Genomic DNA, 27099 nt, shown 5'->3' with positions numbered 1-27099 from the left:
CCATTCCTCACTGCCATAGGGATTTATTGGATTTCTTTTTCATACTTGACTTTATGGAGTTTATGCATGAGGAAATTATATGCTACAGTACTAAAGTCATTTTCTAGTTGATAGCTTTAGTATCATCCTCTTATTTTCCAATATTTTACATACAATAAAAGTTCTCTGCTACTAAATTTTGACTTGCCTTAGCAGAAACATGATGGGTGCAGGATTTTACTAAAAAGATTATCAATTAAGCTTGCAACAATAGTACTACCACCACTATCAATAAAAAACTTCCAAATGAAATGGCAACATCTTAATAGAAAAAGTAGCATTAATTCATCTAAATTTAATTTAATGATGAATTTTGAATATAGTATTGTTGTCATTTGATTTAGGGGAGAGGCTTTAATTGTAGGTAGAACTGAATTCTAACACAGTGAGAATCAGTTTTTAAATTCATAAAATTCTCTTTCAAGAAGTGGTTTTATTTCAATTCATAAAACATTTACTGAGCATATATATTGTGCTAGACCTTGAAAATACAAAGGTAGTTCTAGTATTCTGAGCTGAAAAGATATTATAATATAAAAGTTGAAAAGACAGACACAAAAAAACCTTGAGAGATCCATGATAACTTTAAGTGATCGAACTTTGTGTATCATAGAGGGATGTGTTTGAGAAGGAATTATGGTCTGGGAGTGGGAGTTGCATGCATCACAAAAAGAATGCTATTTGACCTCCTTGTGAGGTAAGTGATAGTTTCAACAAGAGTCACAGAGAGGCTTTCTAGGGAGAAGTAGTATGTGTGCCTAGTCAGGTTGGCATGAGAGGAACACACATGTTCAGGAAATTATAGTTATGTAGTGAAGGATGGAGGGATGGCACAGGTGTTTCGAAGTGGGAGTAAGGATCATGTCAGAAGGGGTCTTTTGTGTCTTACAAGGACCTTTATGAGAAGATGATTCATGGCAGCTTTGGAGCAGGTGAGCTGAAGCAAGCCATTTCTAAAGAGAACAGTATACACAATAAACTAAAGTGAAAGGCGAATGACCTTGGTAAGGACATTTTTCAGAAAAGCATTTCAACAATGGCGGTTGTTCTCTTACACAGAGAACTACTGTTTCGCTCCCTGAGATGGCTGCAACAGCTTGGACTTAGCAAGGCTGAAGCCAGAAACCAGGGATTCAATCCACGTCTCCCACAGGAGTTGCAAGAGTCCAAGCACTTGGAGTGTCGCTCCCCCTCTTCGTGGAGGAATGACACAGGACCCTGCGCTGTTCTTTTGTCTGCTCGGCCCTCCCCGGGTTTGCTGCTGGTTCTTCCCGGGTTGGCTACTGACCCTTCCACCTCCGTGGAAGGGCGGTTCCCCCTGCCACTTTCCCCACTTCCGCGGGGGAGCGGCACACCGCCGGCCGGCTCTCTCGGGGGCTGCACAGGTGTTCCTCAGGTGTTCCTGGTGCATGTTGTCTCTCTCCTCCTTTATAGTCCTCTTCCACCAATCCCAACTCGGCTGCCCACACGCCGAGTACGCTGCTCTCCTCCAATCAGGAGCAGGTCCTGCTGTTTATTGGTTGAACTGGAGGCAGCTGTGTAGAAGCTGTTTCTCCCTTCTCAGCGCCATATTGTGGGAGAGCAGATGCATAGAATAAGTCTTAATTCCAGTAACTTAGTCTAGTCCGGGTTGCTCCCCACATGGAGTATATCGTTCACTGCATTCCCGGGTGTATTAGTAGGGATCCAGATCAGAAGTAGAGTAGCCAGGACTCAAACTGGCCTCCTCCAAGATTTCAAAATATTAAGAAGGGTGACAACTGATCCGTTATGGTAGAAAGAGTTATATGGCGAATCCCAGATATTTTCCTTTGGTGCTCAAGTGAAAATTCATGTTAATGTCTGGGGTAGTGAAGGCAGATGTAGGGAGAGATTGGAAAGAATTTTTATCATTACCAGTTATACTCAATATTGGAGTCTGTGGGATATCCAGCTGCAAATGTGGGTCTTAATCACAGGAAGAAATCATGATCAAAGATGTATTCATGATATTTACCAGATTCAGTATAGGGAGTTCTGATACATTGTCAATGGAACTATAGACACCTCCAAAGAGAATGAGAAGCATCACCCAGAGAGAAATCCGAGAAGTCAAGAAAAGAAAAAATTGAGCTTGATACTTTTTCAATAAAAGAAGTTTCTGCTATTTACTGGGCATTTCTCCTCCAAATTGCTATGAACTGACCAAATTTTCCCCATTTTCGTACTTGCAGTTCTCAAGAATAATTGCAGAATATGCTTGAAACACCACATCTTCAGGTAGGGAGACTCTGGCCAGAGCAGTCCTGGGTCTGTTCCCATGCTTCCCAGAACAAAATGTCCTTCAGTAATTTAGAACAGTGATGTTTGTGGTTGCTGGAGTTTCAATTGCAGGGGAGGCTGCCTTCCAGGGCCCTTCAGGTGCATTGCCAGCAGAGCTTGTGTAAAGATTTCATCCACCCTGGGCAGCCTTCTTGAGCCTTTAGGGACCAGTTCATCATGAACTCTAAGCACCTGCTACTCCTCACTGCCTATCAGTTATAAAGTCTCTTTGTTCAACTTGTGTGAGTGTTCTGTTTCACGTGACTCATCTTAGTAGTAGAAATTGTAGCCCACAGTGCAGTGGGCTGGCAGCAGCATTGTGGTGTGGAAGGTTAAGCTGTTGCTTGCCATGCAAGCATCTCAAATCTGAAGGCTAATTAGACTCCCAGCTGCTCCACTTCTGATTCACATCCCTGCTAATATGCCTGAGAAATCAGCAGATGATGGCCCAAGCGCTTGAGCTCCTGCCGCCTAAATGGCAAACCTAGAAGGAATTCCTGACTTTGGCCTGAGCTTGGGCCATACCTGGCCTTCCAAGTCATTTGAGGAGTGAACCAGTGGATGGAAAATCCATCTCTCTTCGCCTCATCTCTATCTGTCACTCTGTCACTCTGTTTTTCAAATATTTCAAATAAATAAACAAACTAATGAATCATAAAAAGTTGCAGTGGGCTTCAATGATAACTCATGCACACTGAACCTGTTCACATTATTTATTTAATTCAGCATAAATTTAATGACTGCTACCATGTGCCAAATACTCTCAGGGCAGTAGTGGTCTTAACAATAAGTGTGATATTAGACATCATGTAAGTTACAGTGCAATGGGAATTTACAATGATACTAATGAGTAATGAATCTTATGATAAGGAAAGTTCAAGATACAGCACAAGTGTATAGGTTTAGCCCCTAACTTATTCTGGGGAAGATCAGAAAGTCTTTCCAGAGAAATTAGCTTTTAAACTAAAATCTTAAAGACACATTAATGACTAATTCAATAATAAGGAAAGGAATAGACACAGATTGAGCACCAGCTGTGAAATTTCGGAGTTGAGGAAGATCACAGCATGCCTAAGATACTTAAAAATTGTGCTAGTGGAAAGTAGTTAAAATGGAATTAAAAGTCTCACTTGGCAAATGAGGAGTTGTTGGTGATGATGATCATTTTGTCCCCTGAAACACCATCTCCCTTAACATGTCTGATACCACACTCTTATTTTCCTTCTGAATCTCTGTACTCTCATTCTCAGTCATGTTTGCCATCTCATCCTCTTACACACATCCTCCAAATCAGTCTTCAGAACATTCCATGTCCCTAGATAATCTCACTCCATGTCTTTCACTGGCATCTACATCACCATCATCCAACTCTCCCAAATATTTATCTCCAGTCCATATTTCTCTTTCAAGCTCCAGACACAATTATCCAACTGCCAACATGGCAGCTCATTTGAAATTTCTTTCATCTCAAATTGGTCATATGCAAAAGGAAATTTGATCTTTTGTGTTAGATCTCTACTGCTAATATTAGAGGACATCCAGCCATTCAACAAAACATGCAACCTCCATAGATGATATGCATTTTATCAATTGCCACTTTCCTCAACTGAGTATCTAACACCAATAAGGTAATCTATGACGAAAATAGTTTATGTATTTCTCCCTCTATTTTTCTATTCTCCCATTTCAAATAAGTTTATTGTTTATTTATTTTTTATTTATTTAACAGGTAGAGTTATAGACAGTGAGAGAGACAGAGAGAAAGGTCTTCCTTCATTGGTTCACCCCACAAATGGCCACCATGACTGGAGCTACGCCAATCCGAAGCCAGGAGCCAGGTGCTTCTTCCCGGTCTACCATGCAGATGCAGGGCCCCAAGCACTTGGGCCATCCTCCACTACCCTTCCAGGCCACAGCAGAGAGCTGGACTGGAAGAAGAGCAATTGGGACTAGAACCAGCGCCCATATAGGATGTCGGCGCTGCAGGCGGAGGATTAACCAAGTGAATCATGGTGCCGGTCCTCACATAATCTTTTTATTATCAGGGATATTTATTTCAGTAGTGAAAGAAAAAAATATATCTAAAATGATATCTCTTTTTTTTCTGAAAATAGTCTAATTATTTTCAAAATAAAGAAAGATTAAACCCTTTGAGGGTGGAAGAGAGTACTACCAAGGTTGTGGGCAGCCTGAGATCAGATGTCCTTATGCTTTTCAAGAGAAGGGCAGACCCTAGAAAGGAGGTGGGACCATATGTGTAGCACAAAAACCAGAGGAGACTCTTGGTGCATGGACCAAGATACTAGACAATGAAATGTGAGAAGGATCACAAAGTACTAGACAATGAAGGTGGGGAGTATCACTATGTTCCTAAAGTTGTATTTATGAAATACATGAAGTTTTTATACCTTAAATAAAAGGTTTCTAGGGGGAAAAAAAAAACAGAAAAAAATGGAAGCACTTCTAAACATACATTTTTCATATGACTCCTAGTCCACAAAATAACCATTAAGGAAGTAACATTCCTATATTATCATAGCCTCTTGTACATATGCACAGACACTCATTGAGTAGTTATCTCAAAGGTCATGAGCCTTGTGTTGTGGCTCCAATAATGAGGAAAGGGGGTCTAATCTCCACCTTCTGTCATAAATTCTCACACTGTCATTCTACTCAACTTTCTCAACTAGTTTTTTTAAGGTTCTACACAATAGGCATGGAAGAATTGCATAAACCTGAAATGTGGCAACAAAGGATATCTTATTCTAGAAATACTCTTGAAAATATCATCCATTAAAGTGAATTATTGGGGTTTTATTTCTAGTTTTTGAGACCGCTCTACAAAATAAATGGGCCTCGATGGCTTAGCTAAATAAACTTGGTTACAGGCCTATAAGGGGAGTTTTTAATGCAAGGAAAGTGAGGTTATAAAAATATTTTTATTCCCTAATTTGGAGACCCATATATTATCAGTCTTGAAATATTTATGACCTCCAGTAAATGAATGACCCAGCTGTCTGTCACTGAACACAGTTTTGAAATGATAATATACAAATGCTGATACAGGAGAATGTGTATGCTTAAAGGTCTTTTAACTGAGGCAATATTGCTAGTCGAGAATTTTGGAAAATAAAAGTTTAATAACATGTTATATCTATCCATCAGCCACCTATTTATCTATCTTTACTTTGATTTAAATTAGTGTTTAATTTTCATGAATTCAGACTAGAATAAAGGAGCAATCTTGCTAATGTTGACCTACCTAAGTCACTTAACTATGTAACCTTCAGTTTACTCTTTCTATTAAGTGGTGGTTGATTTTAGAGATAAACTTTATCATTTGATGATAAAGAATAAATATTTCCTACTCTCTATTTCCTCATTTGGGTATTGTATGCATTAGAAGAGTAACTTCTGTTCAAAGGAAAAGCAATCACAACTGATGCGAGTATTGTGTCTATATTTCAGAAGTTTCCCTTCGTATATCTAAGAATGGCTATGGCTAGTGCAGTCCTGTTTTCTTAAAATGACTGTGTCATCAATGTTCTAATTATCTATGGCTGCATTAATTATCCTCGCATTATTATCTTAGATCAGAAGCAACAATTTACCTTACTCAGTAGTTTGCAAGGTGGGCAGTGTTTGTCTCATGTGGAAGTAGCTATGGAACTTGACTGAGGCTGAATAGTCCATTTTTAAGAGGGTTCCCACACATGATTGGTCAATGGGTGTCAGCTATTGGTTGTGTATCAAGTTCAGACATCACCTGGAGGCTTTGGTTCTTAACCACGTGAGCATGAGCCTCTCCAGGAACTACTTAGGATACACAATATGGGGCCGGCACCACAGCTCACTAGGCTAATCCTCTGCCTAAGGCACCGGCACCCCGGGTTCTAGTCCCAGTTGAGGCACCCGATTCTGTCCCAGTTGCTCCTCTTGTAGTCCAGCTCTCTGCTGTGGCCTGGGAGTGCAGTGGAGGATGGCCCAAGTGCTTGGGCCCTGCACTCGCATGGGAGACCAAGAGGAAGCACCTGGCTCCTGGCTTCAGATTGGTGCAGCACCGGCTGTAGTGACCATTTGGAGGGTAAACCAATGAAAAAAGGAAGACCTTTTTCTCTGTCTCTCTCTCTCTCTCACTGTCTAACTCTGCCTGTCAAAAACAAAGGAGAAAGAAAGGATACACAATATGGGTCGAAAGTTTGAGGATTCCATAGAAACAAGTATCTCAAGAGTCACAGGCAGAACCGACAAGGCTACCTGTGATCTGCTACCAGAAATCTAAGGAAGTCACTGCTATTGCAATACTCCTGATGAAGCAAGTCACAAAATAAGCCAAATTTTAATCTCCTCAGTATGATAAATAGCCAGAAATTTGTGTCCAACTTTAACTTGTCTTTCTCAATATTCTTTATTAAGAATTTTCAGTGTAGTTTCCACTTTCTTCTCCAGTTAATTTTTTATATAGTATAGTTGGCATTCAGCTTGTAAGCTTCTATTTCTACTATTAGTATATAGATATAAAAGTCATTAATTAGGTGGATAAAGAAAATGTGAGATACACACACACATGCACACAAAATGGAGTATCACTTAACCATGCAAATGACTAAATCCTGACACTTGCAGCAAAATAAATGGAAACAGAAATCATTATGCTAAGCGAAACAAGTCAGACACAGAAAGACAAATGGCATATGTTTTCTCTCTTATGTATATATATATATGCCATATTATTTGGAACATAGGTAATTATAAATATTGTGTACACTGAACTATATCCCTTAAATGGTAACATATCCTTCTTTTCTCAGTTCATGGTTTTTGTCATGAATCACATTATGTGATATTAATATATGCAGCCCAACTTTAAAGAGAGTAGTATGTGTGTGTGTGTGTATGCATACAGTCTTTACATGTAAAGTGAATGTTGCATAATGTTATAAATTGCTAAATCTATGTGAATTTACTGAACTCTATAGATCTTCTGTATTGTTTGAAATAGTTAAATAAAAAGACAAAAAATTCTGAGGGATAAAGAAAAGTTGATAGAGTTGAATGTAACCACACTGGTTAGTCACAGGCAATTTTTATGTGACATAAAAAGGCTTTCAGAGGGTAAAGTTGGATAAGTGAAATTAATGTAGCCTATAAAACTCATGATAATGTGAACTAAAACTGCCTCATTCATCCATCATTCCACTTTGTACTTACATATAATTAATATCTAATAAAAATCTTACATTAAAAATTAATTAGAATTCTAAGTGATTAATTCAAAAAGTAGAGAGAGGTGTGTACATAGAGTGCAATGTATACAAAGCTGTGGAAACACAGGGGTGGCATTTACAAATCTCAAAAGCGGGAAAGCATCAGAGAGAATGTAATAAACAATATGCACATAGTTATTTACATATAATTTTTCTTAGAGGTGTAATTTTTATTTTCATTTTCTTTGAAAGAGAGATGGCTGGCGCCGCGGCTCACTAGGCTAATCCTCCACCTGCAGCGCCGGCACCCTGGGTTCTAGTCCTGGTCAGGGCTCCGGTTCTGTCCCGGTTGCTCCTCTTCCAGTCCGGCTCTCTGCTGTGGCCTGGGAGTGCAGTGGAGGATGGCCCAAGTGCTTGGGCCCTGCACCTGCTTGGGAGACCAGGAGAAGCACCTGGCTCCTGGCTTTGGATCGGTGCAGTGCCGGCAGTAGTGGCCCTTTGAGGGGTGAACCAACGGAAGGAAGACCTTTCTCTCTCTCTCTCTCTCTCTCTCTCTCACTAACTCTGCCTGTCAAAAAAAAGGGGGGGGGTGAGAGAGAGAGAGAGAATCAGAAAGATCTTCCATTCCCTGTTTCACCCCTCAAATGCCTGCCCAGTTGGGGCTAGGATTGGCCAAATCCCAAACCAGAAACTCAATCTGAGTCTCCTATTGGGCACAAGGGACATAAATATTTGAGCCATCATCTGCTGACTCCCACTGTGTTCACCAGCAGGGAGCTAGAATCGGAAGTGGAGACACCGAGACTCCCACTCAAGCACTCCAACATGTGATGCTATGTGATGCTGGACTCTCAAGTGACTTCCAAACTTCTGTCCCCGAACTAGTTCTTCAAGAACGGATCATGAACTGAATGCCATCGTCATTAACTTTATACTATGCAAAAAATTCACGGGAGAGGAAGATGGAAACGACACAGAAAATTCTTATTAAAGAATATTGAGTAAGACAGGTGCCCAAAGGTTCATCATAAGCCTATGCATAAGTTTGCACTGTGAAACCCAGAGAGCTGCACTGGGGTGATCCACAGCTGTCAGGTACAAAAGGGTAAAATTCATTTCGGGCATCAAGAGCAGCATTGTCAAACGCATTGCAGTCAAGAAAAGCATTAACTGAGTTCTGAGATATGTGAGAATTTGAGTTTGGCTAAAGCATATTACACAGAGTTATTTAGGTTATGAGATAGTACAGAAGTACTATAGCAAAACATTTATGTTTAGTGTTAATAATTTTGAATTTTTCCCCTAATGTATTTCTCCTTACCCTACACATATACAATCAGACATCAAGGCTGTTGTTTTGTTACCTTTGAGAAGGTTTATTGAAAGGTAGGAAGCAGAGGACTCTGGATTTGAGGAGGAACAAACTTCTCTTTGGGGTGGAATAGATGCATTGAATAATGATACACATAAAAGAAAATATAGAGAAAGAAGCTAGTAACTTAAGTAGTTGTTTTCTATGCCACTAAAAATTCTTCAAAATAAGATACGAAGCCAGCACATCGATTTTCACTAGTACTGTTTTCAAGCAGGCTCAAGCCCAGAGCAAAGAGGAAATCATATCACATTCCTGTTCTCCGCTTCTACTCAGTTTATGGAAATGCAGCAGACTACGTTGTGCACTTTAACTAAAACAGTCCTGCTGAGAAAGACACTTCCCAGACTGGGATTTCATCTTTCATGCAGGCCCCCGACACACGGAATAAATAATGCATACAGTACTCCTGCCTGGATAGGGCGATCTTTCACCTCTAAGGCTGCCTCTCCAGGAAGTCCTTGTCACTCCACTTGTAGTCATGCTCTTCTAATTTTTGAAAAGGTTAGCACAGTTTTACTTTTAATAGCCACTTGATCATTGCAGAGATTAACAAGTCATGTTGGAGACATTAGTCACAAGCCCAGGAATCCGTCATGAGGTCTCTACGTCCCCCAGACTGTGCAGTAGCAGGTTGATGGGTATTTTCATGCTGCTATCTCTAAATTAGATGCGGGAATTGAAAGGGTATGTTTATTAGATAGGAGCCTATTCGCGTTTTTTTTTTTTTTTTAATCACTTTTACAGAGATACAAGCAGAGCTATCCACCAGTCTTTAGCTTCTTCTGACAGTAATGGATCTACAGATCTCCCCAGGGCTCTCCTCATAGGGAAATTACCCTGTTCTCTCTTAGATACCCCTCAAGGTTCTTTGATGACCTAGGGAATCCATGACTTAACTGTAGCAGAGGCAGAAGTTTTGAATTAATAATTTAAGCAACATTGACCTAGAATAAGATACATTATGGATATTTTACTGATTCTTTTGGATAACTAATATTGCTATAAATAAAATATGTTGAGAGAAATAGAACTCACCTCTGAAAAGCACACCATTGTTTCAAGATTCATAACTTAATGAAAGTTTCCCAGACCCCTCTCACTGACAATGACTTAAATCTGTTTCAATCTCCAAGATATAGCAATGCTACTGCAGAACAGGTTAGCAGACTATAGGCTGTGGAATAAATCTGGCCCTCCACCTGTTGTTGGAAACAACACCGAATTGGAACAAAGCCACACTCATTGATTTATGCATTTCTCTGTGGTTGATATCATACTAAAACAGCAGAGTCCAGTAACTGTTATGAACAACAAGTGGATAGCAAGTTGCAAAATATATTTCTATATATCTGGCCCTTTATGGCAAAGACATTAGGCTGGTGCCGCGGCTCACTAGGCTAATCCTCCGCCTAGCGGCGCCAGCACACCGGGTTCTAGTCCCGGTTGAGGCGCCGGATTCTGTCCCGGTTGCCCCTCTTCCAGGCCAGCTCTCTGCTGTGGCCAGGGAGTGCAGTGGAGGATGGCCCAGGTGCTTGGGCCCTGCACCCCATGGGAGACCAGGAGAAGCAAGGAAAACAACTGTTTCTGGAAATGGGCCTTGTTAAGAGAACTCTAGGCTTCGGTTTTATGAAGTATATACTTCTCTAATCGTTCCTATGAAAGTATATGTATATATTTCTGTGATATCTTAAACCTGTTAATATAAATCTTTCTTTAAATATACATTTTCCTGTTATTGTTACCAAAGCATACTCAAAATGGCTGAAATTTCACTTGACTATTTGTCTCATTTGATTTTCATTATAAAATGTAGAATTTGTACTGTGCTAAAGTATACAGCAGTAAATGAGCACTTATCCTAAAAATAGGCAAGCTCTTGCTTTAAAAACTAAAGAAATAAAATCCTCTGTTGTTAGCTGGGGTTTTGCTCACTTGATTTTTTACACCAAAGGTAAAATGAAGGACACAGAACGTTGTTTCTGCAAAAATGAATTTTATAATGAAAGATTGAAGTAGACTTCTCCCAGGTGGTTTTCTCACCCTTCAGGAAATCATTATCATCTTCACAATTTCTGCCTCTATCCTTAGATTTGTCATTGGCATCCAAAACATTGCCTGTGAATTTGACATCAGTGGAACAATGAAGATAAGGTACCTACTTGTCAGCTTGTACCTGTTATGCAAGTTTCACAAGGTGTAAGGCAGACATGGCCATTACTATCAAAAACAGTGAGAGGATATTTTGGCATAGAATAAACTGTAGAACATTCCTTCAGATTTATGAGGTAATATTTTATTTGTTTTTAATGAATAAAATATTCATATGAAAAGAATAAAATATGAGTTTCTTCATTTAATAAATTTATAGGCATTTACCTGTAAAATTACAATGATAAAATGCATTGAAATGGTTGCATATTATTTGCATATTTTTAACAGAATCATATGAAATTATATTTTATATATTGGTTTATATTCTGATTTCTAGGTAAATAAATGAGGCAAAATTTATGAAGGAAATGGTAAGAAAAATCCTCTGTCATTATATTATTTTACAGATTAAATTGTTCAGTAGTGAGAGAGCTTTTCCAACTGCTGTTACTTTATGATTATACTTCATGGATAGAGATATGAGTCTGAAAGCACGAACAATGAACTGTTAATTTTAGTTTCTTTCAATATAAAGGGAAGATGATAGTTGTACATGTCTCACATCATTGTTGTGAGTATAATACTTGCAAACCAAGTGGCAAGATGATACCTGATACATAAATCACCTCAATTAGCGGTAGATGATATTTTTATTTCTGTTATCATACTTTTGAAGTATTTATTGGAAAGAATACAAAAAAGCAATGTGTAGTTGAACAAATTTTGTAATATTTTCAATAGAAAACTAAAATTTGTATGAGATTTTGTAGTACAAAGATATTGAAAAAAGTTGTATTTAAATATTTAAGCAATGTGTACATACTATAGCAATATATACTATACATAATATAGAAATCACAAAATATAACTGACTCATCAATATTTTTAAACTACTCAACAAGCTCAATTGTACAAACTAGTATTCTTTATAATGCTGATATACACAGATTAATACATGTTAACAATATTTAAACATTTGTGGAGAAGTTTGTATGTGATAAGCACTTTTAAAGTTTATGTCTTCAAAAGAAAAAAATTGAGACAATAAAATACTTTGGTAATTTGTAAGGACAAAGAAGTGAGTATAGGGAGAATCTGTGATTTTTCTGTTTTTATTTATTTGAGAGAGAGATAGAGAGCTCAAAGCCAGTGGTTCACTCTATAAATATTCTCAAAGGCCGACACTGGGCCAGGGTCAAACGTGGGAACTGAGAATTCAATCCAGGTCTCCCATGAGTGGCAACAACTCAATTACTTGAGCCATAACTGCTCCGTCTCAGGGTCTGCATTAGCAGGAAGTTGGAGTCAGGAGCTGATGCCAGGGTTTGAATCCAGCTACTCCAACGTGGGATGCAAGCATCCTAACTGAGTCTTAGCCACTAGGCTAGATGACAATCCTGCGGATCCACAATTTGAAACAGAACAGTGTAACTCTAAACCTGTACACCTTATATGAGCTCCATCAGAGATGTTAATTATATGGCTTAAACCAATAACTATATCATTACTTACAAATCTGCTCCATCATAAAGGCTGCGTTTGCTTTCAAATAAGCTATTTAAAAATAACTCCCAAGAGTGTTATCAGAAAAATGGCAAGAAATGTCATTTCTTGGGGCCAGCGCTGTAGTGTTGTAGCTAAAGCTGCCGCCTGCTGTGCTGGCATCCCATATGGGCGCCAGTTCCAGTCCCCGCTGCTACACTCCTGATCCAGTTCTCTGCTGAGGCCTGGGAAAGCAGCAGAAGACGGTCCAAATCCTTGGGCCCCTGCACCTGCATGGGAGACCCGGAAGAAGTTCCTGGCTCCTGGCTTTGGATTGGTGCAGCCCTGGCTGTTGTGGCCAGTTGGGGAGTGAACCAGCAAATAAAAGACCTCTCACTCTCTCTCTCTCTCTGCCTCTCCTTCTCTCTCTGTGTAACTCTTTCAAATAAATAAATGAATCTTTAAAAAAAAGAAATGCCATTTCTTTTCTTCATAAAAAAAAAATTAAAATAATCAGAAATCACTGAATAAGCCACATGGGACCCCATGAAACAATGAGAGGTCTACAGCAGCTAAGCAAACACCAATCAAAAAAGAGGAAATTACAAGAGAAATTAAGGAGAAATTAGGAAGTAATATGTGATTAGTGAAAGTACAATATACCAAAACGTATGGGGCACAGCAAAAGTCGTGTGAAGAGAGAAATTTGTAGCTGTAAACAATTACATTAAAATAGAAGGCAGTGAAGACACAGGAAAAGTCAGACAAGGCTTCATCTGAGAGCTGCAGAGTCCTGGGACAATACAGAAGGGCCTGGGAAGAAAGGGTTTAGGAAATAGGCTTTGGAGGATTGCAAGACAACCTGGCTGGTCTCCAACTCTGAACTGATTAGCATAGTGGCTGAGAGAGGCCGCCTAAAAAAGGCATCAGGCCTTGTGCCTTGTCCATAGTCAGCCCAGCCCATTTCTGAGCTTGTCATGGGGAAGAGAATCTATGCTACGAAGTCTTTCATTCAATTGATTGTATATTTTATATCTTTCCTCTTTTTGTGAACGAAGTTCTTTTAGAAAATTCTAGTAAAGAAGGCTAAGTAGCAGTGGCAAAGCCTCTTTGAGGCAGATAGTTTAAAAAAAAAAGGAAAGATACCAAATATCCAAATAATTACTGAAAATAAAAATATGATAAACTCAAAACTATCCGAAGAAAAGAAACAATGGTTTAGGAGAGAGATAAATAAGAGAATAACATAGAGAGAATCAATACAACTAAGAATTGGTTTTTTGAAAAAAGAAAAACAAAATTACTTACATTGACTAAGACAAAAGAAAGAGGCAAATTACTGAATTCAGGAACTAAAGTGATGCAGTTACTACCAATTTTACTGATACAAAATGATTATAAGACACTACTATTAAGAAGGGAGACAGAGACCTGCCCTGTAGCACAGTGGGTTAAGCCACCGTCAGCAGTGTCAGCATCCTATACAGGCACCAGTTTGAGTACCTTCCAATCCAACTACACTTCCGATCCAATTCTCTGCTATGACCTGGGAAAGCAGATGATAACCCAAGGGCTTGGAGCCCTGCACCCATATGGGAGATCTGGAAAAATCTGGTTCCTGGCTTCAGATTGACCCAGCTCTGTTGCAGCCATTTGGAAAGTGAACCAGTGGATGGAAGATTCTCTCTCTCTCTCTCTCTCTCTCTCTCTCTCTCTCTGTAATTCTGCCTCTCAAATAAATAAAAACTTTTTTAAAGATTTATTTATTTATTTGAAACTCAGAGGTACACAGGAAGGGAAGAAGAGGCAGAGAGAGAGAGAGAGAGAGAAAGACACAGAGAGAGAGAGAGAGAGAGAGAGGTCCTCTATCCACTGGTTCACTCCCCAATTGGCCACAATGGCCAGAGCTGCACCTATCTGAAGCCCAAAGCCAGGAGCTAGGAGCTTCCTCCAGATCTTCTCATGTAGGTGCAGGGACCCAAGGACTTGGGCCATCTTCTATTGCTTTCCTAGCCATAACAGTCAGCTGGGTCAGAAGTGGAGCAGCTGGGTCTCGAACCAGTGTCCATATGGGATATTGGCACTGCAGGAGGTGGCTTTACCCGCTATACCACAGTGACAGCCCCAATAAATAAAACCTTTAAAAGAAGAAGAAAGAGAAGGAGAAGAAGGGAAGAGCAGAAGGAGGAGGAGGAGGAGGAATAAGAAGAAGAAAGACAGTGTCTGGCGTTGTGGTGCAACAGCATCCCATGTGCGTGCTGGTTCATGTCCCAGCTGCACAGCTTCCAATCCAACATCCTGCTAAAGAGTCTGGGAAGGAAGAGGAGGATGGCCCAAGTATTTGAACCCCCGCCACCCACATGGGAGACCCAGATGTAGTTCCAGTCTCCTAGCTTTGGCCTGGCCAAGCCTTGGCTGTTGAGGATATTTTGGGAGTAAACCAGTGGATGGAAGCTCCCTTTTGCTTTCTCTCTCTCTCTCTCTCCCTCCCTCTCTCTCCCCTCATTCCCTCTCCCCCTCTCCCCCTTCCTCGCCCTTTCTCTCTCCCTCTCCTTCTCCCTCTCTCTCTCTAAATTGTGCCCTTCAGGGCCGGCGCCGCAGCTCACTGGGCTAATCCTCCGCCTTGCGGCACCGGCACACCAGGTTCTAGTCCCGGTCAGGGCGCCGGATTCTGTCCTGGTTGCCCCTCTTCCAGGCCAGCTCTCTGCTGTGGCCAGGGAGTGCAGTGGAGGATGGCCCAGGTGCTTGGGCCCTGCATCCCATGGGAGGCCAGGAGAAGTACCTGGCTCCATCGGATCAGCACGGTGCGCTGGCCACAGCGCGGCGGCCACAGCGGCCATTGGAGGGTGAACCAACAGCAAAGGAAGACCTTTCTCTCTGTCTCTCTCTCTCACTGTCCACTCTGCCTGTCAAAAAATAAAAAAAATAAAAAATAAAAAAAAAATAAATTGTGCCCTTCAAATAAATAAATAAATACATCTTAGGATTTTTTTTTTAATGTAACTTGCTCTAATTCCACAATAATCAAACAGTGTGGAACTGACATAGACACAAATATACTGAGACCAATGGAGTAGACTACGCAATCCAGGAATAAACTTTTTTATTCATGATTAAATGATTTTCAAAAAGGCTGCAAGACCATTCAATGCAGAAAGAATAGTCTTTTCAATAGAGGTAGGAAAATTGGACATTCACATATCAAAAACTAAATTGGAATGTTGCCTTACAGCATATACAAAAATTAAATAAAAATAGATCAAAACTCTAAATATAGGATTTAAAAATATTAAATACTTATATTAAATATATAGAAAAATATTTACGACATTGGATTTGGAATAACTCTTGGATATGATACTTGAAACAGAAAATAATTGAAAAAATAGAAAATTGGACTTTATTAAGAATAAAATAATACTTTTGGCTGTAAATGTTTGGTGCAGCAGTTAAATCACTGCTTAGGATGCCCACATAGCATTTCAGAGTGTATCTTTTGATTCCTGGTTACCTGGCTTCTAATACAATTTTCTGCTAATATGCACCCTGGGAAGTATCAAAAGATAGGTCAAGAAACATGGGTCCCTGGCCAGCGCCGCCGCTCAATAGGCTCATCCTCTGCCTTGTGGCGCCGGCACACCGGGTTCTAGTCCTGGTCGGGGTGCCAGATTCTGTCCCGGTTGCCCCTCTTCCAGGCCAGCTCTCTGCTGTGGCCTAGGAGTGCAGTGGAGAATGGCCGAGGTCCTTGGGACCTGCACCTGCATGGGAGACCAGAAGAAGCACCTGGCTCCTGGCTTCACATAAGTGCGGTGCACCAGCCACAGCGCGCTGGCCGCAGCGGCCATTAGAGGGTGAACCAACGGCAAAAAGGAAGACCTTTCTCTTTGTCTCTCTCTCTCACTGTCCACTCTGCCTGTCAAAAAAAAAAAAAAAAAAAAAAAAAAAAAAAAAAAAAGGAAACATGGGTCCCTGTTAACCTTTGTGGAAGACTTAGATTGTGTTCCAGGCTCCAGTCTTTGGTCTGGCCCAGCCCTGGTTTTTGAGAACATTTGAGAAGTGAACCAAAAAAAAAAAAAAAAAAAAAAAAAACAAACAAACAAACAAAAAAAACCAAGATCTCTCTTCAACTATTTCTCTGTGTTCAAAAGAAATTTAAAGCAAGAAACTTTTATACCTTAAAGGACACTATTGGGAGTGAAAAACAAATCATAGAATGTGAAAAAAATCCAAATCATCTATCTGGTAAGAGATTAATATCCAGAATATATAAAGAACTCTTACAGTTCATTGAAAGATACCAAAAAATCCAACTGAAAAACACACAAAGGGCATGAGTAGATATTTTTCTATGTAAGATAAGGGCCAATAAATACCGGAAAAGATAATCAACATCATTCTCTTAAGCATTATGGAAATGGAAACAAAATGCTACTTCATACATACTAGTACTTCTATTATTAATACAAAGATTTGACAAAGATGTGGAAAAACATTATTTGTGGGAGTTTAAAATAGTTCATCAGCTGTAGAAAATGATAGCTCCTCATAACATTAAGCCTAGAATTACCTTATGATTGAGCATTCAGATTTTTGTTATACACCAAAAAGAAACTTATAAAAGACTCCAAAAGATATATATATATATATATATATATAATTGCATAGCAAAATTTTTCACAATAACAAAAAGGAGAAAACAACCTACATGTTCATTGACAGATGAATGTGTCAACAAAATGTGGTATATATATTGGAGGGTACTACTTCAAAACATTCATGAAAAAATGGAATTGACAGAGATTTAATTTGGTGTAAAAAGTTTTAAAACCATGCATATGATTAGTCTTAAAAAATTTCATGAAAAAATACCTGTTAGGAGAAAACTGTGTCTCAACATGGATAAATTTTGAAAATACTAAGCTACGGGAAATATGCTGGACATAATATGACAGTGTGATTCCATTTATAAGAAGTACCAATAGTCAGATTCATAAAAACAGAAAGTAGAATAGAAGTTAACAGGGGTAATGGAACAGGTGTCATGAAGAGTTGTCATTTACTGGGTATAGATTCTTGGTATTAGATGATAAAACAGTTGTTCTGTTAGTGATTGTACAACAATGTAAGTGTATTTAATAAACCTGAATTGTACACCTGAACATGGTTAAAAGGGAAATTATATGTTATGCAAAATTTCATGGCAATTAAAACAAAAAAAATTCTGATTTTTTTTTACTCTAAACAGCATATTCCTTGTATTGATACCTTTTAATCATACAAGAAGAAATGATAAAAATATTTCCAGTACTCTATTTGTCCACATATGTTCATTTAACTTTACAGAACACAAGGAAGGAAATAGCATTCAGCCAACATGAAAAAGAAGTCCTGTAATACTTTTCAGCCTGTAAATTTCAAGCCCTTCCTTGTAAGGGAAATGTTCATACACATGAACTTGGGGCTGGTGTTGTGGTATAGTGAGTTATGGGCACTGGTTCGAGTCCCTGCTGTTCCACTTGTGATCCAGCATCCTGCTAATGCACCCGGGAAAGTAGCAGAAGATGGTGGAACTCTGTAGACCTCTGCACCAATGTAAAACACCCGGAAAATCTCCTGGATCTGGTATCCTAGATCCTGGCAGTTTTGGCCATTTAGGCAGTCAAAGGATGGAAGACCTTTCTCTATCTCTCCCTCTCTATATATAACTCTGCTTTTCAAATAGATAAATCTTAAGCAAAAAGACATGAGTTTAAGAGAGATAAAGACCCCTTCAGTGAAAAGTACACACCCTTCCTATTTCTTGCTTATTCACCTTGGACAGGCAATTGACAAGCTGCATCAAATTACATGCTTCTAGCTTAATTGATCTATTGGGAGGATTGATAAAAAGACACTACCACAAGGACTACAGCATGAAGCTGGTGACATTTCACATTGCCCAACTCACTCAACTCTGGAGAATATTATAAGATGAATCCATGGTAATATTTACAGTCTCTGGGTTAGGGGTTTGATTTGCTGCCAGCTGTTCACCCTCTATCTGCAGATGCTATTCCAGATGTTTGACTCTGCCATAGGTTGTATCCTCTAATTTAGCACTGAACTTAAAGCCATTAAAATACTATTTCAAGCTTGATTTTGTAATGACATTTTAAATAGTTTTCATTTGTCAGTAAAAATAATGCCAAATAATCCAGAGCTAGGCAAACAAAAGAAAACCACATAAAATAGGCAGATGCTCATGATGACATCAGCTGCAAACCATAGATTCATTTCAGGTAAGCAAAGAAACTGGAAGATGCATAAAACAGAAGGCATCATAGCAGATAGCACAACAAAACTTCTCAGTCAGGGTTTCGGGGAGATGGCTGGCAGGAGTATAGGATGTAAAGAGATGCTGGTGGTAGATCATTGAATCAGGCTAGGTTTTTAGGCATCAGGTAAAAGTTAGTAAAGCTTGTGTGGTTCTAGAATGCTGACAAAGGTCCTCGGGAGACTACCTTGTCCATGGCAGAGTCTTTTCCTGAGATGGCCAGTTTACTAAATGCTGAGACTCTTGCAATACCTGCAAGCAAAAGGAAAATCATGGCACCAACTTGCAGAACCACAATACAAGTCAAAATGAAGAGTATCACTAAGACAATGATTAACAGATAAGCTAATTACTTTTCATGCTCTAAAATCTTAGGAGAGAAATTTATTTTTCTATTATACAATCAAGAATGAGCCTTTTTAAAAATTCAAATAACAAAACCATATGATGTTTTCAAAAAAACAAAAATGTCATCCACACATCGCTCTTTTTACCCTGTCTTAGCCTTCCCCCTGAATTTAGCCTCATGCATTGGTGAGTGTGTGTATATGTGTATTTGTATGTACACACACAGACATATTGACAAGGGAAACTTACATCTGTGTTTCCTTCTGGAAAAGCTTCCATTAGAACCCCAGGGTTTAATAACAAATATACGAACTTTTCAAACAGTGTTAGTTCTGATAAATGAAGTGATGCTGTAATAAGAAATCATTCCACAATTCCAATGGATTAACAAAAATAGAGGTTTATTTCTCACTTAGTTTATGTGTAAAATGCACATTCATGGAGAACTCTGCTACTTAATGTTACTCAGGCAGCCATGACTGACAGAGGTCCCACTTTTTGTGGTTGTACCATTTAGAACATGGAGTGTGTTGTCTAGTCTTCCATCTAGAAGTGGCACATTGGCCAGAACTGGTCATACCGGAGCTACTACAATGGGGCAGGGATACACTGGAAAGCACATTTATAGTCATCTAGCAGAAAACATATCTTGTGCTGACTCACAAGCACGTCACATTGCTATTGCAAAGTTGAGGGTCCAAGATAAAGACAGTGAAAAACTCAAAGCTTAATTATTGGTAGGTAAACATCAACTTTCTTTGATGGCATAATTTTTAAACTAAAAGTGACAAGAGCTCTTCAGAAATCTTTATATTTTTTAAATATTCACTTATTTGTTTGAAAGCCAAAGTTACAGAGAACCACACACACACACACACACACACAGAGAGAGAGAGAGAGAGAGAGAGAGAAAGAACGAAAGAGATCTTCTATCCACTGGCTTACTCCCCAGATGGCTGTAACAGCCAGGGCTGAGGCAGACCAAAGGCAGTAGCCAGGAGCTTCTCCAGGTCTCTCATGTGGGTGGCAGGGAGCCAAGTACATGGGCTATCTTCTGCTACTTTCCTAGGCCATTATCAGGGTGCTATATTGGAACTGCACCAGCTGGGCACAAACCGGTGCCCATATGGAACGCCAGTGTTGCAGACAGCAGCTTCACCCCCTATGCCACAATTCTGTCTCCCGGAAATATTTTAACAAATATAGATTCATACATTAACAGATAAATGTTTTTCACTAACAACCAAGCAGGAATAGTCCAACTTCCTTTATTAATATTCATGTTCCATAGAAAATAATAAGAAATATTTTATTTTTAAAAAATATTTATTTATTTATTTTGAAAATCAGAGATAAAGAGAGAGGAGGAAACACACAGAGAATTTTCCAGATGCAAGTTCATACCTCAGATGGTCTCAATGGCCAATGCAGGGCCAGGACAAAGCCAGGAGCCAGGAGCTTCATACAGATCTCCCATGTGAGTGGCAGGAATCAAAACACTTGGGCCATCTTCTGCTGCTTTTCCTAGTTCATTAGTAGGGAGCTGGATCAAAAGTGGAGCAACTGGGACTTGAACTGGCATTCATATTGGGATTCCAGGATAGCAGCTGGCAGCTTCACCTGCTATACCACAATGTTTGCAACAATAAACTTTTATTAAGGAATAGCTATCTCACATTTATCAGTCAAGAATCAAAGCAAAACCTTTATCTTTACTTTTTTTACTAGGTTTAAAGAGATAGTAATTGATATTATGGACACAATAATCATGGAGATCTGAAAGAGCCAATAAATGTTTTTGATATTGTAATTTTTAAAATAACTATATAAAAATTCTTATAGCAGATATGTATATTCATAATGCATAGGAAATGTATTCTTGAGCTAAGAAGATACTCCTAAATCCGACATTGCACAGTGGTAATGATATAGACTTTTATTGAATGGTACACACCTCTAGCATCGATACCATCTGTTAAGTTCTCTGGTGTGTTCATTATGTTCCTCACAGAGATGACTGGCTTCAGGTGGACCTACTTGCTGACTCTTGAAGTAACTCAAAGAGAAAGCATGTAAATGTGGGCAAGATAGGTAAATGTACACTTCAATATACTTCTGATAGTAGAAGTAACTGATAAGGTATTTTCAGGGGGTAGTTTGCCAGTATCAGTCAGTGTTAAAATTTGTATCTATTGAATCTGTATATGCTACACTTAAGACTTTTTCCTGAAGATTATGTAAAGATGTAGTTCTGAAGAGAGTAATAGAAAAAATTGTTATAACTAAGACTTTACTTCATAAGATGATCAAATATATTAATATTTACAAAGTGCCTAGAATAAAACCAAGCACATATAAGTCAACGTTTCTTGAATAAACTACACATGCACCTAAAGGGAAGAATGATTACTAAAAATTATTCAAATGATAGAATATATAATACTCTTACAAGTAATGAGTTATGTATTTCATAAAGATCTAATACTGAGTGGAAAAGTAACTTGCAAATCCAGTTATAATGTGATTCTACTTTCATAGAAACATTTATGAGTGTGTGTATATACACATATATCTATATTTGAAACATATATAAATGTATACTACACATAAAAATTAATAGAAAATACATTTTCAATGATTAATATAATATCACACATTTGAAGATTGTATTTGAAAGTACTGATCAATCTTGAGATAAGAACAATAAACAAAATTCATTGATATTGTGCTTACAAAGAACCAAGATGAAACAACTATGTATACTTCACATGTAATAGGTAGGTATAATGGAGCTGAAAAACTCTCAATGGGAACTTAAGAGAACCAGAAATTTTATTTAAAGCTCTAAAATGTGGCATTGCAACTAAGGACAAAGAGTCTACGAGATTATTGAGTACATCTATCAAAATGAAAACATTTGCCACTATCTCCAAAAGATGCTGACAAGAATGACAGCAATAAAATTCTCATGATTCCTGAATACATACCAGCAGCCTAGGAAAAGAAAAAAAAAAAAAAAAAAAAAAAAAAAAAAAAAAAAAACTTGAAGTCAAAAATTTCATAGAAAAAGGCCATTGGATGTTGGATTGATCCTGAGAAGGTGTCTGTGTGAGCACATGAGATTGAAATGTGCTGATATAGTTTGTCTAATTTTCTGATTTATTGATTTTTTAATTTGAAGTCCTGCCTCTTTGATCAAGTCCATGATGAAAGCAATTTTTCCAATTTTAGTCTCCTCTGACATCCATTAATTTTTTACTCTTCTACTACAACGCTTTTTCATGTCACCTCTGTTTTTTAGTTCTGTGCTATTTCTTAATTATGTAGGCAAAATTAAATTCATTGCCCCTTATTGTTAGGAAAATAGAACAGAGAGGAGGCAGTGTACAAATTTACAGCCAGACCGAATTTATTCAAGAGAAAATAAATTCACAGACGTGGGTGACCCACTGCCCATGTGCACATTGATGGAACATGTGGCAGAAGACCCTGACCCCCAGGGGCCAGGCCTTTCTATATTTTAGGAAGGCTAGGGATGGGGGCGGGGTAGTGGGCAGCAGGTGGAGGGGAATTCCTGGAACTGGTCTTTCAACTATTCCAGTCTTTCAGGTGGCCATGGGGTTGGAGGATGAAGGCAATAGGGTGTGAGACCAATTGAGATTCAAGGGCAAGGAATAAATTCAAATGTTTATCTTTGTTTTGGGCAGTGAGCAAGAATGGCTGAGGCTTATGTCTTTGTTCCATCACCTATCTTCCCAAATAAACTGGAAAGTGCTTCAAGTATTAACTGTAATTGGATTTCATGTCTTCCTCATGGTTTTTAAGACAACACTACATACAGTGATTTTTCTCCTAATCTTGATAGAGAAGACTCTGCTTTAATATGATTGAACAGTAGGGATAAAGAATCGAACTTGAATGTTGGGTGGCATGATAATTATAATTTTTATTCTTTTTCACCAAAATAATCACTAGAATTTTCATGCAACTACAAATCTAATTACTTATAATTTAAAAGGCTGGTGTCCATAAACATATTATCTGAATATATTTAGATTTTCTCAATATGTTATTTTTATCCTCACAAGTAAAGCCTAGAAAAAACCTTAATAAAGTACATTAATCCTCCTCCCCATCCCCAGTACTAAAGTCTCCTTTGTATATACAATTTGTTATGTCTAGAAACTTCCAAATGTTCCCACCCAATTCTGAGGTTTGGAAAAATAGCTCATGTAAATTCAATAGTCCCCCCCACCTGGTTTATTTCTACTAGAAAATTATTACCCACTCATGACAGAAAACTATAACCACCACTAAATATTCACAAAAAGTTATAGGGCAATTAAGTAAAATTCAAGTACATCTTTTTTCTAAAGCTTCAAATGTTAATAAGACAGATTTATAATTCTGCTAAGGTAATGATCAGAATCAAAGTAATGTAGATTGCTGAGAGCTTTATGTATGCAAATATCTGTCCTTTACAAATGAATGAAAACCATAAATGAGGAGCAAATAGTTTTAACTCCACTAACTCTTATCCACTTTTAATAATGTAACATAATTTACATTATTGTCTTAGAATTCAGTTCTTAAAAAACATATTTAGCAGCCCTTACTTTCACTTCCTATTATACTTTGTTACTCCAATTGCTTCAAGATTCAGTACCTCCCTTGAAAATAACTCCTCAAAAGAGTCACAATGAGTCTAGGGTAATTGTATGTAATGGCTCCTCAATGATCTGAATTATATCTCTAAGGCAATTTCACTCTTTGATGCTAGTTTTCAATAGCATTTCCTTGGCTTCTAACAGCCATAGTTTTAAAGAGCTTGCATTTTCCCACAAGATCTAATGACCTCTAAGTCCACTTATGAAAAAGAAAAACAGAATATTTCTAACTTTTGTTTAACCACTTAGAACATTGTGAAAGGTACTTGAGAAAAAGTAATCAGTAGTGAAGAAAAGTACTTAATGAGGCTTAGTTTTAAAATCCTGTATTCCATGACTGATACAATCTTGGTAAGGCAGGGAAGCATTTCATGGGAAATAAGAATGTGTTTTTAAAACTCTGGATACCCCTCTTATTTCATTCCTATCTTCCCAACTCCAATGTGTTATTTATCTTCTGTGAGATGGAACAAAGACATAAGCCTAAGTGAGTTATTATTTTGTTATCTATGATATGACCCTGTAGCTATATTATCAAAGACAAGTCAATCCTCACTCAGTTTTGTCTTAGAATGATCATTGTATTGATTCTCTTAGATGAAATATAATGCTATACAGATACATTTGATTCTCATGTCTTTTGCTAGCTTTGTTAGATGTTCATACTCTATAATATAAATCTTTATTGTAAGCTAGCTTTTCAAATGTATCTCCTGATGTTTATTAACAAGTATAGCCTTCACCACCATTTGAATTGGATAGCAATAGAAATAGGTCCATGTGAGTGGAATTTAAATTTAAACATGGTTCAAATTCAATTAAAGAAAAAAAACACAAAAATATGAAAAATTAATATAAATGCATTTATTTAAAGTGAAAAACAAATATAACAAAATACAAACTTTAAATAAAGATGACTTACTGTAACAATAATTTTTATTATTTGTGTGTAACATTCTTATAAAATATATTTTGCATTTTATTTATTTTGTACTGCACAAGTTTGGTTGTCCCCTGGATAGAAGTATTATTTAACAATGATTTTTACTGTCAAAAGCATGTAAATATAGTTTGTCTTTCCTCTCACAAGGTTGGCTGAATATTATTATTTTTGTTGATAGATGGGAGACATCAGCTTTCCAGAGAGACACAATTTGTGCTTATAATCCTACTATAAGATTGAACCCACAAACTCATGAATTCTAAAATTCTACTTTGTGTAATTTCCTAGAAAATCATTAAGATTACTCTTAGAGCTCTTACAATTACATGTTGGCAGCAAGTATTTATCCTAGTGATTAAGACACCTGCATTCCACATCCAAGTATCTGAGTTTGATACCTGCAGCCTGCTACCAATGCAGTCCATGGAGGTGGAGTTGATGGTTCCATGAATCATGTCCTTGCCACCTCTGTGGGACACCTGGATTGTGTTCCCAGCTACTGACTCCCTGGATTCAACTCTGGCTGCTATGGGCTTGTGGGGAGTAGAACAGCTGGTGGGAGCTCTTTGACTCTGTCTTTCAAATAAACAAATAAAATGCTTTAAAAGTAAAGTTATATGTTAAGTGCCTATATTTTTGACAGAACTCAACTTTTTAGTTGTTATTGAGAAACTGTCTCTTCCAGTCTCCCCAGATACCCAAAGAAAAGAAGGCCAAGGGGAAGAAGGTAGCTGCAGACCCGGGCTATCATTAAGAAGCAGGAGGCCAATAAGATGGTAAACCTTCTATTTGAGAAAAAGTCCTAAGAACTTTGGCATTGGGCAAGACATTCAACCCAAGTGGGACCTCACCCATTTTGTCAAAGGGCTAAGCTACATCTGTCTGCTACAGTAGAGGGCCATGCTGTATAAGCAGCTGAAAGTGCTTTCTGCCATTAACAAGTTCACCCAGGCCCTTGACCATCAGACAGCTACTCAACTGCTAAAGCTGGCTCACAAATACAGAGCAGAGACAAAGCAGAAAAAGAAGCAGAGACTGTTGGCCTGGGGCCAAGAAGGAAGCTACTGGCCAAGGAGACATTCCGATCAAGAGACCACCTTTCCTCCAGGCACGCATAAATACTTGCATTACATTGGTGGAGAATAAGAAGGCTCAGCTGGTGGTGACTGCACGTGATGTGGATCCCACTGAGTTGGTTGTCTTCTTGCTTGCCCTGTGTCTAAAGAAGTGGGTCCTTAGGCCGGTGCCGCGGCTCACTAGGCTAATCCTCCGCCTTGAAGCGCCGGCACACCGGGTTCTAGTCCCGGTCGGGGCGCCGGATTCTGTCCCTGTTGCCCCTCTTCCAGGCCAGCTCTCTGCTGTGGCCAGGGAGTGCAGTGGAGGATGGCCCAAGTGCTTGGGCCCTGCACCCACATGGGAAACCAGAAGCACCTGGCTCCTGCCATCGGATCAGCGTGGTGCGTCAACCACAGCCGTGCTGGCCGCGGCGGCCATTGGAGGGTGAACCAACGGCAAAAGGAAGACCTTTCTCTCTGTCTCTCTCTCTCTCACTGTCCACTCTGCCTGTCAAAAAAAAAAAAAAAAAAAGTGGGTCCTTAACTGCATCATCAAGGGATCGTCTCTGGTAGGGCACCTGGTCCCCAGGAAGACTTGTACCACTGTCACCTCTATGCAGGTGAACTTAATAGACAAAGGGGCTCGGGCTAAGCTGGTAGAAGCCATCAGGACCAACATAATGACACATATGATGAGAGCCACTGCCAGTGGGGAGGCAATGTTGTAAGTCCCAAATCTATGGCTCACATTGCCAAGCTGGAAAAGGCCAAGGCTACAGAATGTGCTATGAGGCTGAGATAAATGAGTACTGTTGAGTTCCCTGTATGTAATAATAAAGATCTTCCTCAAAAAGGAAAAATAGGGACTAACTGTTTTCTTGTGTTGTTATACATGTGTGTGAAGAAATGCATTCCACAGAGTAGCTTATAGTTGCATACCCTTCAGACCCTATTTTATCAGCATTTCCCACATATTTGTGATGCTGTCTACTACTGTTGGATGTAACCATATTGCAAAATGACTTCCTGTCCTGTACTTTTGGATCTTGCTGCTGGGGGAGTACACACCATGTAAGGTAGGCATATTCTTGAAAAGAAAGTCTCCTCTTGGACAGCTGTAAAACCCACCCAACACAAACATTAAGTTCTCAACATTTTTGAGTTGAATTTTTAAAATGCCTCTGATCATAGCACAAAAATAAGACATAGAAGGAGTAC

At 38.7% G+C, this 27099-nt stretch overlaps 1 pseudogene; it reads left to right on the top strand.

Moving 5' to 3' along the window:
• LOC100342880 (large ribosomal subunit protein eL8 pseudogene) overlaps nucleotides 1–26683 on the top strand; it is a 158265-nt pseudogene extending 131582 nt beyond the window's left edge.
• The last annotated feature ends 416 nt before the right edge of the window (nucleotides 26684–27099 follow it).

The sequence above is a fragment of the Oryctolagus cuniculus genome, chromosome 3 (genome assembly GCF_051225735.1).
Source record: "Oryctolagus cuniculus isolate XC-2025 breed Fujian yellow rabbit chromosome 3, ASM5122573v1, whole genome shotgun sequence".
Taxonomy (NCBI): Eukaryota; Metazoa; Chordata; class Mammalia; order Lagomorpha; family Leporidae; genus Oryctolagus; species Oryctolagus cuniculus.
The sequence above is the reverse complement of the archived record's forward strand: the minus strand, read 5'-3'. Positions and strand labels throughout refer to the sequence as shown.